General features: G+C 39.2%; 1 protein-coding gene across 1 annotated transcript in view; it reads left to right on the top strand.

Annotated features, from left to right (window-relative positions):
- Nucleotides 1-12,372, top strand: part of LOC145672920 (uncharacterized) — a 636,249-nt gene that overhangs the window by 98,528 nt on the left and 525,349 nt on the right. The gene's annotated exons all lie outside the window — the stretch shown is intronic.

Raw genomic sequence — 12,372 nt, 5'->3', positions numbered from 1 at the left:
TCGGATGGAATATTTTGAACCGTCCCACACATTCCCCTGACCTGGCCCCTTCAAATTATCATCTGTTTACCTCCCTGAAGATGCACACAGGTGGGGAAAAGTTTAAACTGACAAGGAAGTGAAGGTGGAGGTGAAGAATTAGACAAACAAAGATGGCGGCAGACTTCTTTGGCCAAGGCATAAACAAATGATACCTCGTCTCACTAAGTGAATCGAGAGGGATGGCGACTACGTGTAAAAATAGTTCACATACATACTGATGTAACCATGCCAATATTTTGTTTCGATTATTATTTATTTTTTTTTTTTGAAAACCTACAAAAATCTAGTACATTTATTTTTTTGAATGTGCTTCATATTACTTAAGGTTAAGAGCTATTTATAGCAACTCCCATGTATAAAGTCAGCAATATTGACGCTGGGACTTTATGAGCTGACCAAACAGTGATCAGTTGAAGTGAAACTTCATATTGTTTGCAGATGTATCATCAGAACTTTTAGTTCATGGTAAGGAATTGATAACTTCCAGGAAAATGTTTTCATTATTGTTGATTTATTTCTACGTGTCATGCATGTGCATATGCTATAGTGATAACATTTTTTTTGAAACCGAGATCTGTATGGATAAAATAGAAGAAACTAAACCTGCATTTAGAATGTTGCCTCTCTCTCTCGCTCTCTCCCTGTCTGATGCGACATCCCCCAGTGTCACGCTAATGAACCAGATAAGAGAGCCTTGACGTTCTAGATTACAATTCTTCAGTAACCACCCAATGAGACTCTTTTGTTATGTAAGACTCCCTCTTTTCCACTCCAAAAATTGTCTTTCCCTTCTGAGCTACGCCCCCCATCTACCCTACACGTCCCCTTGTTGACATATCCTGATGCATTCCTCGTGAAACAAAACACGCAATGCGTAACACACGCACCCTTAGTGGGCACTTCGTTACGTCCGAGTACAATAGAATTTCTAATCTTGCGTGCGTGTATCGAATTTTACGGGCACAAGTTACGTATACTCCAACGAGAACCCTCAATTGAAAGATTTGCTTCGTTGGAAAAACGTCATTCTATCCTCTCTAAAACAGAAATCTTCTACAACGCTCTAAATGCAGAAAACAATGTTTTTCTTGACCAACATCGATTCTAATGAAAATTGGCCATTTTCGGGAGGTTTTGCTGCATACAGCGCACATTTAATTAAAAAAATGGTATAGATTGTAATAATAATAAAAAAAATTCTAATATAGTAACAAACTATAGCCTACCTGATAGTTGGCATTTTATAAATAATATGTTGTAAATATTATTTCTGGAACATAAAACATTTCATCTAATACCTGCAGCTCTATATGGCTGAAAAGTACTTTTAATATAATAATATGCTAATTACCTAATAAAACATTGCAAGTAATACCTAAAGTTTAATATGACTATAATATAATTTCAATATAATAATATGCTAATTACTCAATAAAAGATTACATGTGATACTTGTACCTCTATATGGCTGATATGTACTTTCAATATAGAAATATGCTAATTACCCAATAGAACATTACATGTAATACCTAAAGGTCTATATGACAAAAGTGTAATTTCAATATGATTATATGCTAATTGCCAAATAAACATTATATATAATACTTAAAGCTGTATATGACAAATGTAATTTCATTGATAATTACCTAAAGAACATTGCATGTAATACCTAGAGGTCTATGTACTATCGAATGCTAAATGTTCAACATTTAGTGGCAATAGCCGAGATGTTTCGCGTGTTAAGCTTCTGATCTCAACTGTAGTGGGTTCTAGTCCTTCGGAGAAGACTTTGAACTGTTCTGGAAGTTTATGTGTTCATATTCCTGTCATAATAAATTAAGTAGAAAACAATTTATTATAAGATTATAGAGACAGATATTCCAATGGGGATTTGTTTAAAAGAATGAAGTGGCTAATACGCGACCATTACAATCATGAAGTTCCGAGCTTGCTTCCCGGTAAGAAAGCATTAGGGTGGTTCTTCTGTTGTTGCTAGTTGAAGTTTAGCATCCCATTTCAGGACCGAGAGTGCATGAGACGTTGATCCACAATTTAAGGGTGGAATTCTTCTACCGTAATGCTTTCAATGCCTTCCCAACGGGAAGCGAACCCGAGCTCACGTGACTGAAGGCTCTCGCGTTTGCCACTAGACCAGATGGGAGAGCTCTCTGGGTTTTTGGATTCCCTTTAACTGTAGGTCCGTGTCTCATATAGTCTTACTGCTAAAAAGCGGTGCTAAAATTCATTAACAATAACAATAATTAATTAAGGGTCTTCACTACAGCGTAATTAAACTACCGATAATTTTAGAATTTTTCTGTAATATCTTCAAAACAAATAAAAATATTCGAAAAGTAGAAACGTAGTGAACTAGACAATACAATTTTTCATGTGACATCTTTACCACAATTCACCTATCCGCTTTAGTATCCCGCTATTTACAGAACCCGCAAAAAATGCTAAATCTTTCTACAGTTACAAATCGAAAGCAGATAGATGAGTTGTGATAACGGTATCACATGCAAAATTTTATTATCTAGTTCACTATGTTTCTGCTTTTCGAGTACTTTTATTTGGTTTGAAGATATTACAGAAAAACTCTAAAATTAGCGGTAGTTTAATTTCGCTATAGTGAAGACCCTTAAGCAAATATTATACAAAAATGAAATCTTTAAGTTTTACGTCCCACGCTTATGCAGCCTAGGCTGAAGGAGATGGTGATGATAAGAAATGAATGAAATGGTGGAATGAAGCAAGTGGGAGGAAACGGGAGAACCCCGAGAAAACCCATGCACACGATGTTCGTCCACTACAAAGCTCACATGGCGTGAGCTGTTATCAAGAACTTCATGCACCAGAGGTAAACGTTCTACCACTGAGCCACCACGGCCCTAAATAATAAACAAAATTGTTATTTTGAGAGTTAACAGGGGCGGAGGATGGTGGCCCAGTGATGGAGCACTTATCTCTAGTGCGTGGGGTCCTTGGTTCCATCTCCGGCCAAGTGAGTTTGTGGCTTTCTTGGGGCACTCTTCTTGCTTCCCGCACTCTCTTCCACTGACTCTTCAATCATCATTAACTTCCCTTAATCATCTGTCTCCCTTAGGCTAAAGGGCGTAATTGAGGGCGTTAAACTCAAAGATTTCATTTCATTTCATTTAAGAGCTAAGAGCTAACAAATACTGTAGCAGCCTGATTTATTATTATTATTATTTCTTTCTTTGTGTGTAGTTATCTTGTAGGTTTTGAGGCAAGAAATGACATGAAAAACAGACAACAAAATCAAAAGAAACATAAAATAAATGATATTGATTTTTGTGTTGTTCCGTGTTCCTAAAAGCTGTACAATCAGTGTGGAGCTTTCTTGGGAGGAGCGATTCTCGGGAGTAAGAGTTATTCTTTTTCGTGCTGTGGTGAGATTACAGACAGGGGACTTTGGCTGAGAGGGAAAGGTCAGATGGTGAGAAGATTCTAAGGGTCAATTCAAAGTCGGACTAGCCTTGGCCAATTATATTCACACTTCTAAGAGCTATGTCTACCACGCAGACTGTTCATCCCGTCTATAAGAGAATACATCCACAGACAAATCTTCTTATCTTTTCATCAGAATATACAGAGCGTGCAAAAATTTAAGATACTTCACTAATCTAAACTAAATTCTATTGCGTTGTAAGTTACGAAGGGCTATTGTCGGCCAGATGGCTACGTAGTTGTGTGGTGTGTGGTCAGCACAGTTGTATTTCTTATTTTCTAACTAGGTTTAGTTATAGAGTCTTCTTCTTCCAGGGCTACGATAGCTTAGTGGTATAGCGTTCACTTCTGGTGCATGGGGTCCTTAGTTCGATCCCAGCTCCAGCAAAGTGAACTTTATCGTGGACAAACACCGTGTGAGGGGTTTTTCTGTTTCCTCCCACTTTCTTCATTCCACATTTCCTTCATTTCTCACAATCACTGTCTCCTTTAGCCTAGCCGGCGTAACTGTGGGACGTAAAACTTAAGGATTTCATGTCATTGCTTTCTTATCCTTCCATCAGAATATACAGAGTGTGCAAAAATTAGGATACTACACCAATCTAAATTAAATTATATTTCATTACAAGCTAGGAAGGGCTATTGCCGGCCAGATGGCTGTGCAGTTGCGAGGTGTGTGGTCAGCACAGTGGTATTTCTTCCTTGCTAACTATGTTTAGTTACATCGTAAAGATCTGTACTGTATTTTCCACTGTTCTTCCTCAATTTTCTTTATTCACTGAATAAAAGAAACAGGAAAGTAAATGATTCAGTTATCCGTGTAGTGTAGTCGAGTCTTCTGAGTTATTATTGTACTGGTTCCTAACCGGTGTGTCGCGCAGTCTCATACGATGTCTCCAGAAATTCTAGGATATAAAAGTCATGAAATCTGTGTCAGTCGGTGCCTTTAGCGGCAACAACAACGCTCAGTAGTATCTAGAGACACTATTTTGTAGAAACGCATTTTGTATAGTCGTACACTGCTATTCGTTGTATTATTATTGTTAATAAAACTCAAATAAGTACCGTGTCTCCGTTGTCATGGGGTTCAGTAAAGAATGTCGCCAGCCAACCCCATCAGGATTCTGCCGAATACAGTCGGACAATTTGTCCATGCCGACCAGATGCCGCGGTCGGATTGCCGATGCCGGACGCCGGCGTCTTTCAGCGCGATTTTCGACCGCGACGAATAGTTGCCTTGCCGAGCAGTCGGCAAACAGCCGGAAATGATCACTAAATGCGCCGGCGCCGCCGTCGAAAAGAGGCCGGCATAAGGAGTCGGCAGAGGGTCGGAAAGAGGCCTTTCCGACTGTTTTGCCGACTCTGACGGTCGGCAACAGTCGGCAAAGGGCATTTTTCGACCGCTTTCCGCCTAGGCAAAAGGTAGGCAACTTTGAACAAGTAGATCGTCATGCCGCCGCGGACGAGTGCCGACTGCCTCCGGCGGCCCACCACCGTCGACGGCGGCAATTCCTCTTTCCGACCACGACATCCTGATGGGAAAAGTTTGGGAACCGGAAGTTGTACTGGTGTTAGTAGAGAGTAAAGGATGGAGATAAATGTATTTTTCGGACGCTTAGTCGGTTGCAGGAAACCGCTTCTAGCGCCGTGGTGGATCTAGAAGGTAAAATCTGGGGGGGGGGTGGCGGCCAGAATATCATGGGTATATCATGAGTTTACTATAAACTTTTAGAAATATATAAGTAATAGCTTAAATTATTTTTGTCACTCAAAAAACTGTTGTATCTAGGTACCACCACCCTAGGCTAAACCCGCCACTGTTTTCGCTATCTATTACCGTAAACAAAACTCCTTAAAAACAACAGTATCCAGATTTACCTAACCATAATTTCTCTTTCATGTCAGCCAGTCTTTACCCTGGTTACCTAAGTACTCTTCCTCTAGGAAAGTAGTTATAGTGTGCAATCCAAAGAACTCACCCGGCCTAGACTTGACAAAAAGTTGTTGACCTTGCTTAGCTTACCTTTCGTGGGCAACGGGAAGAAGAGTTCGCGCCAAAGGAGCCTAAGTATGCTCTTATTTGCTCCACTGGGAAGCGATATTCCCATTAATTATGAGTCTTTTTAACTATGGAAATGCTAATTGCACTAGAGAAATTATTTCTTTTGTTTTGGTTGGTTGCTTTGAGAGTGTGTTGGGTAATATGGAGGAGGTATCGTCCCATCGCTTGTAGAAAAAATTGGCCCACGAAAGGGTTAAAAAGGCAAGTGAAATATTTGCCTGTGTAAACACTTGATTCCCGAATAATTTACCACCGTCTTCTTTATGTAATCCATTTATAACTTAACTTCTACCTTAATGAAGAATTCTTCTTTTGTTTAGACTGTATTCCAAAATGTGTTTATTGGATAAGAACATGTAGCTGGGTTCAAGCTGTTTATTTCTGAAAAATTTCTCTGCTCGTAACCCGGCAAAATGAATGCTCTACAGAGGAAGCTTAAAACGGGTGAGTTGGAGGAATCTTTCCGCCCCGTCATGATGCACGCCTGGAGGAAGATTTCCAGCGATGAATCTTAGGCTGGAGATGAAAATCCTTCTGGTACAGAGGCAGGCAGCAGTTCTTTTTCCTATGTTAAAAGCAGCACTGGAAGGCTGTTTTCGTCAAAACTTGTTTTCGTACTCTCCCGTTCGTATTACGTCAGGGTGGCTGCAGGAACGAGGACGGGGTAAACTAGGAATACCCCTTTCCTTGGATTCCCAGCCTCGTTTTTTTGGCTTTCAACAACATAGAGTAGCCAACTTTTAAAAAGTATCTACTGATTCCAATATTATCTACATTCTTATAAATACACTATAGACGTACTTAAACTTCCAAATTTCTATATCCGTCGATCAGTCCGTTTGTCAAAAGGAATCAGTATAAAAAAAATAAAAAGAAAAAGAAATCTTTAAGTTTTACGTCCCACGGATATGCCGGCTAGGCTAAAGGAGACGGTGATGATGAGAGATGAGTGAAATGGTGGAATGAAGAAAGTGGGAGGAAACGGGAGGACCCCGAGAAAACCCACGAGCACGATGTTTGTCCACCACAAAGTCCACACGGCGCGAGCTGAGATCGAACCAGGGATCCCAAGCACCGGAGGTGAACGCTCTACCACTGAGCCACCACGCCCCCTGGGCAGACTAAAGGAGACGGTGAGGATGAGAAATGAATGGTTTGTTGAAATGAAGAAAGTGGAAGGGAACGGGAGGATCGCGAGAAAACCCACGCATACGGTGTTTGTCCACCACAAAGTTTCACTTGGTGTGAGCTGGGATCGAACCTGGGACCTCATGCACCAGATGTCAGTAAAAAACGACTTAAAAGATTAAAAGATAAGGGCAGATGAATTTTTAAGAAAATTGATTCAGCGTCTCAATAATAGATTTCCAGTCCCAAATAGTGTTACCCATGAGACGTGAAGTGTTCAAGTTGAGACGAGAAATGTGACAAATCTTAATTTATTTTTGAGACGAGACCAGAGATTTCACGAGACTCAGACATATATTTAATTCTTCATGTCCATATGCTAGACGTAATTTTCTATTTTGTTTGTCTGTGGCCAAGAACTTTTGTAGCCCGAAAGAAAATTATGAATAGTTGGTTGTTTAAAGTCTTAAGAGGCATTTTTCATGTTTAGACAATTTTCTATTTTGTTTGTCTGTGGCTCAGAAGTTACGCAACCCGATTGGTTGCTTACAATTTCAGGCATAATTAATTCTTCATGTCTATATGCTAGATGTAATTTTCTATTTTGTTTGTCTGTGGTCAAGAACTTTTGCAGCTCGAAAGAAAATAATAAATAGTTGGTTGTATAAAGTCTTAGGAGGTATTTTTCATGTTCAGACAATTTTCTATTTTGTTTGTCTGTGGCTCAGAAGTTACGCAACCCGATTGGTTGCGTAAAATTTCAGGCATATATTTAATTCTTCATGTCTATATGCTAGATATAATTTTCTATTTGGTTTGTCTGTGGCCAAGAACTTTTGCAGCACGAAAGAAAATAATGAATAGTTGGTTGTATAAAGTCTTAGGAAGTATTTTTCATGTTCAGACAATTTTCTATTTTGTTTGTCTGTGTCCTATTTTGTTTGTCTGTGGCTCACAAGTTATCGAACCAGATTGGTTGCATAAAATTTCAGACATATATTTAATTCTTCATGTCTATATGCTAGAGGTAATTTTCTACTTTGTTTGTCTGTGGTCAAGAACATATCCGGCCTGAAAGAAAATTATGGATAGTAGATTGAATAAAGGCAATGGTGTGTATTCAGTTATTAGTGTCAATAGGTATGTAACCTGTAGTGACGAGCAAACCCAAGACCAAGACCAGACTTTTTTTAGTCTTACACATCCGATCTTGGTTTTAGTCCTATACTGAAGCCTTGGTCTTGGTCTCGCACACCCAGTCTTGGTCTTGTTGCAGAAGTCTTGCAAATCTTGCTTTCAAGAAATCTTCTGCTTTCTAAAGGTAAATTTTACACTGAATATAACAGATAATAAAAGCTGAGTACATTTTATTGTCTGTCTTAATGCGTCAATAGTAAAGGAAATATGCTTTTTACATGTAATAATGCTCAGCTTCATGTGAGTATGAACATGATAATGTACAGAATTACCGAAGTTTAATATTACATTTTGCTTTAGTTTTAGAACTTCACTAAATCTCTTAGACTAAGGGAGTTGAGGTGATTTTGAATTTAACGTCCCTTTCAGCACCGAGGCTATATGAGACGGTTAGACTAAGGGAGACTGATTATGAAGGCAAGAGAATGATGATAAAAGAAGGTAGAATAAGAATGTGGAAGAAAACGGAAGTATCCTGAGAAAATTCACGGTTACGATGTTGTCCACCACAAACTTACTTGGCCGGGATTCGAACCAGATACCCCACGCAGTAGAGGTAAGCGCTCTATTACTGAGTAACCTTGTCACCCATACTATCTATAGGCCTATAGATGATTGTTATTGATTTATAGTTCCCTTTAGCGGACTAGTAAACGTAAGTAGACCATAATTGATTTCTGAAATAACAAGTAGCCCTCAATCGTAAAACGATTGGACTATCCTGATATAGGCTATAAGATAGAAGGTACAAAATTTATAGGCTCTTAGGCTACCAAGTGTAAACTACAACGTATATAAGCTATTAGGTTGTAATATATAAACAGACTTATATAGGTCAAGAGGCACCGAGTTTTGCATACCTTTCGGAGGAGACCATTCAGGTGTGTCAGACATCATTTAACATCAATAACGATCTGAATACAAATACATAGGCCCAAGCAAATTTTAGGGCGTTCGGGTCTCTTCAGTCGCCCAGGGTCTACACCCATATTACCCTAAATAGGCCCAAACTATGAGATATAAGGCGAAACCTATTAGTATCTATAAGATATGTTCATATTGCTGTAAGATATATGCATATTGTAGGTTTGAAATCATGTCAGTCACTTAAATTGTTCACAATTAATTACACCTGTCTGCACATAACAAAATGTTGCAGCCTTCAGTTTCACATAAATATCGTTCATATACAAATTAAAAATCATTAAATCATTAGAAGATTTATTGAAGATGATCTAAATAATTACAAAATCATGCCTTACATGCTGTGTTTCGACTAAAAAATTACCAACTTATTCGCGTGGCGTGACTAGTAATTGGATAATCCAATAAAAGCAAACCAGTGAATGAATTTTGATTTTAGCGGTAATATTTAACTTATGGTAACACTGCTAAGTTGCCCCAGGAGTTTCACAGCATCCACAACGCTTTAGCTCCGACGAGAAATGCGCCTGCGCAGGAAATAGGAATCAATCCACGTGGGCGGACGGGTGGTCGAACGGGAGCCCCCTCTCCGGGAGTTGCTCTTTGCGTCAGGATTGAATGAAAGGAAAAGAGAATTTTCTAACTGTTCCTGATGGGATCTTCAGTTTGCCAACGGAATACCTACAAATGCTTTCAACGAAAAGGAATTGGCTAAATTTTCTGGTGACGACGGTTCTTTGATAGCTTCTAGCTTCTCCTCCCAGCGACAATGGGCTCCTCGTCTCGTTCATCCTCCTTCTTCGAATACATTAATCCTCGTTGAGTCTTAAGTAAAAGGCATGCATTACTTCAACCGGTATTCATAACGTCTTATCTTGCTTCGATTCCTGGAAACCTCAAACTAAAGTTACATTTAACAACTGCAGAACGTCCTTTATAACTTTCTTTTTTGTACTGATCTGGTGATGCGGTATAATTACATCCTATGGTAAATCTAAAATTATTAATTAAGAAATTCTGATTTTCAAAAACTCCATTACAATATATATTCTCTGTCTGTTCGTCCGGCAGATACAAAATCTAAGAATTCTGAGAGCAGTGTTAAGCAAATTTAAATTAATGTAACAATTAATCTGTGAGCTTAGTTGTTAGTTGCAGTTAATAATTGACTTGTTAATTGCAGTTGATCAATAATCTATGAGAATCAATTGCAATTAATCAATTAAGCGAAAGTGAATGATATGGAAAACAATTGCAATTAAATTCAGTAATTAAATTCCAATTGAATTAGTTTGCAATTAATTCAATTGCAATTAATTTTCACAGCATTTATTTTCAATTGATTAATTAATTGCAATTGATTTTAGTTGATTACTGTCCAACACTGGTTGAAGGTCAAAAGTTAGGAATCGATTTGGTTCACAGAACTGATCGATCCAACGGAATGGTAGAAATCAACTATTTCCGGTGTTAATATAGATCAGTATGGATCAAAAATGGAAGTAGATAGCGAGAAGATGTTTTTTGCAATCAATTAAGCATTTCAATACTATATTCCATCTTTACTCTTAACTTATCTACTAAAACCGTAAGTGGTTCAAATTAACCACTTCCGGTTTCAATATTAATTGATAAAATCTTACGCCATTAGTAAATGTTAAATATAATAATAATCGGTTGGCCTGACAACACTATTTTTTTTTTTTTTTTGAGTGACGAATACAGGGTGATGGGAAATGTATTGTTCAATTAAAACTGAAAGCGGCAATCAATTTAAATTTTGTACTGTTGAATTTTAATCATGTCTGAAGAAAAATGAAATGAAATCTTACAGTTTAATGTTCCACGATAAATTCTAGGAGCTCCTTCGTAGTTAATCGGTTAGCGTATGCGCCTTTGGCATATGAAATGAAATCTTTGAGTTTTACGTCCCACAGTTATGCCGGTTAGGCTAAAGGAGACGGTGAAGATGAGTAATGAGTGAAATGGTGGAATGAAGAAAGTGGGAGGAAACGGGAGAACCCCGAGAAAACCCACGCAAAAGGTTGTTTGTCCACCACAAAGTTCACTTGGCGGGGGCTGGGATCGAACCCGGGACCCCAAGCACCAGAGGTGAACGCTCTACCACTGAGCCACCGCGGCCCCTGCCTTTGGCATAGAAGACCCAGGTTCGATTCCCAACGGGAGCTCATATGGTTCAGATTTCGCATTAAGCTGTAGATCCAAGTCTCAACATAGCCTCGATGCAGGTTAACCCTTTAGGCTAAGGGAGACGGATGATTAAAGCAAGTGAATGATAATGGAATAATTTGTGGAATGAGAATGTGGGAGTATTCTAGAAAAAATGTGTCCATTACAAACTTACTTGATTGGGGTTCGAGTCAGAGATCCCATGCACCAGTGGTTAAACATTCCACCACTGAACCACCCAACCCCGCTAGTTTTCTATAAAGAGCGTCATAACAATTGCTTAGGAATTGATGGGTAGAGAGAAATGCTAAGAATTGATGACGGGTAGACGGCAGCAGGGGAACTTCCGTCACTAGTGTATACTCTGTCACTATCTAGTTTTCGTTGAGGATCCTTATTACAGATCAAAGAGCTGATATTGGTGAGCTGTTTGCGAGACCCAACCTTTGGACACACTTGAACTCAAGCTCCGTAAATGAGAGCGAGCCCGTGGTTAGCAGGCCAAAGGTTGAGTTCGAGCAAATTCGATACAGGGTCCGAACTCAGTAGTGTTGCACACGAAACGGGACGAAGCAAAATTTTCGAGACGAGATTCGAAATAATAAGAGACAGATCACTTAGAATTGAAACCGGTATACTGTATGTCTATTTTCCGAGAAGAGAAAAGATTTTCACTACACTTTTCCGAGACAAGGCAGTTCCAGATAGATAATGACTCAGCCGGGGGAACAAAATAGATCAGAATCTTTGAAATTTACATTTTTTAGCAACTTTTTACCCATGAAAGGGAATGAGATGGACTAACAAACTTACATAGGTACATACCCCGTCCTATACTAACATATCAAACTTTTAGTTTTAATAATTTCCCATGATTTAAGGAGTGTTATCCTATGCAGCCCTCTCAAAATTTAGGGAAAATCTTTGTTTTACGTCCCACGGTTATGCCGGTTAGGTTAAAGGAGACGGTGATGATGAGTAATGAATGAAATAGTGGAATGAAGAAAGTGGGAGGAAACGGGAGAACCCCGAGAAAACCCACGCACCCGGTGTTTGTCCACCACAAAGTTCACTTGGCGGGGGCTGGGATCGAACCTGGAACCCCTAGCACCAAATGTGAACGCTCTACCACTGAGCCACCGCGGCCCCTCAAAATTTAGGGAGTGAGCCAATGTACCCGTCCCAAAATTTAAGGAGTGAGCCAATAAACCCCTCCCAAAATTTAGAAGCAGTGGTCCTATGTACCCCTATGTTATTCATCCTAGGTCAGAGACCATGACCCCTGTTCCAGGGACCCAGGAGCGCAAAGTGAGCCTAACAGAAGGTAATATTATTATCTCCAACCCTTGCAAATAACA

Source organism: Thermobia domestica, chromosome 16 (assembly GCF_964235325.1).
Source record: "Thermobia domestica chromosome 16, izTheDome1.hap1.1, whole genome shotgun sequence".
In the NCBI taxonomy this organism is placed as follows: Eukaryota; Metazoa; Arthropoda; class Insecta; order Zygentoma; family Lepismatidae; genus Thermobia; species Thermobia domestica.
Note: the sequence above shows the minus strand (reverse complement) of the source record. Positions and strands in the feature narration are given on the sequence as shown.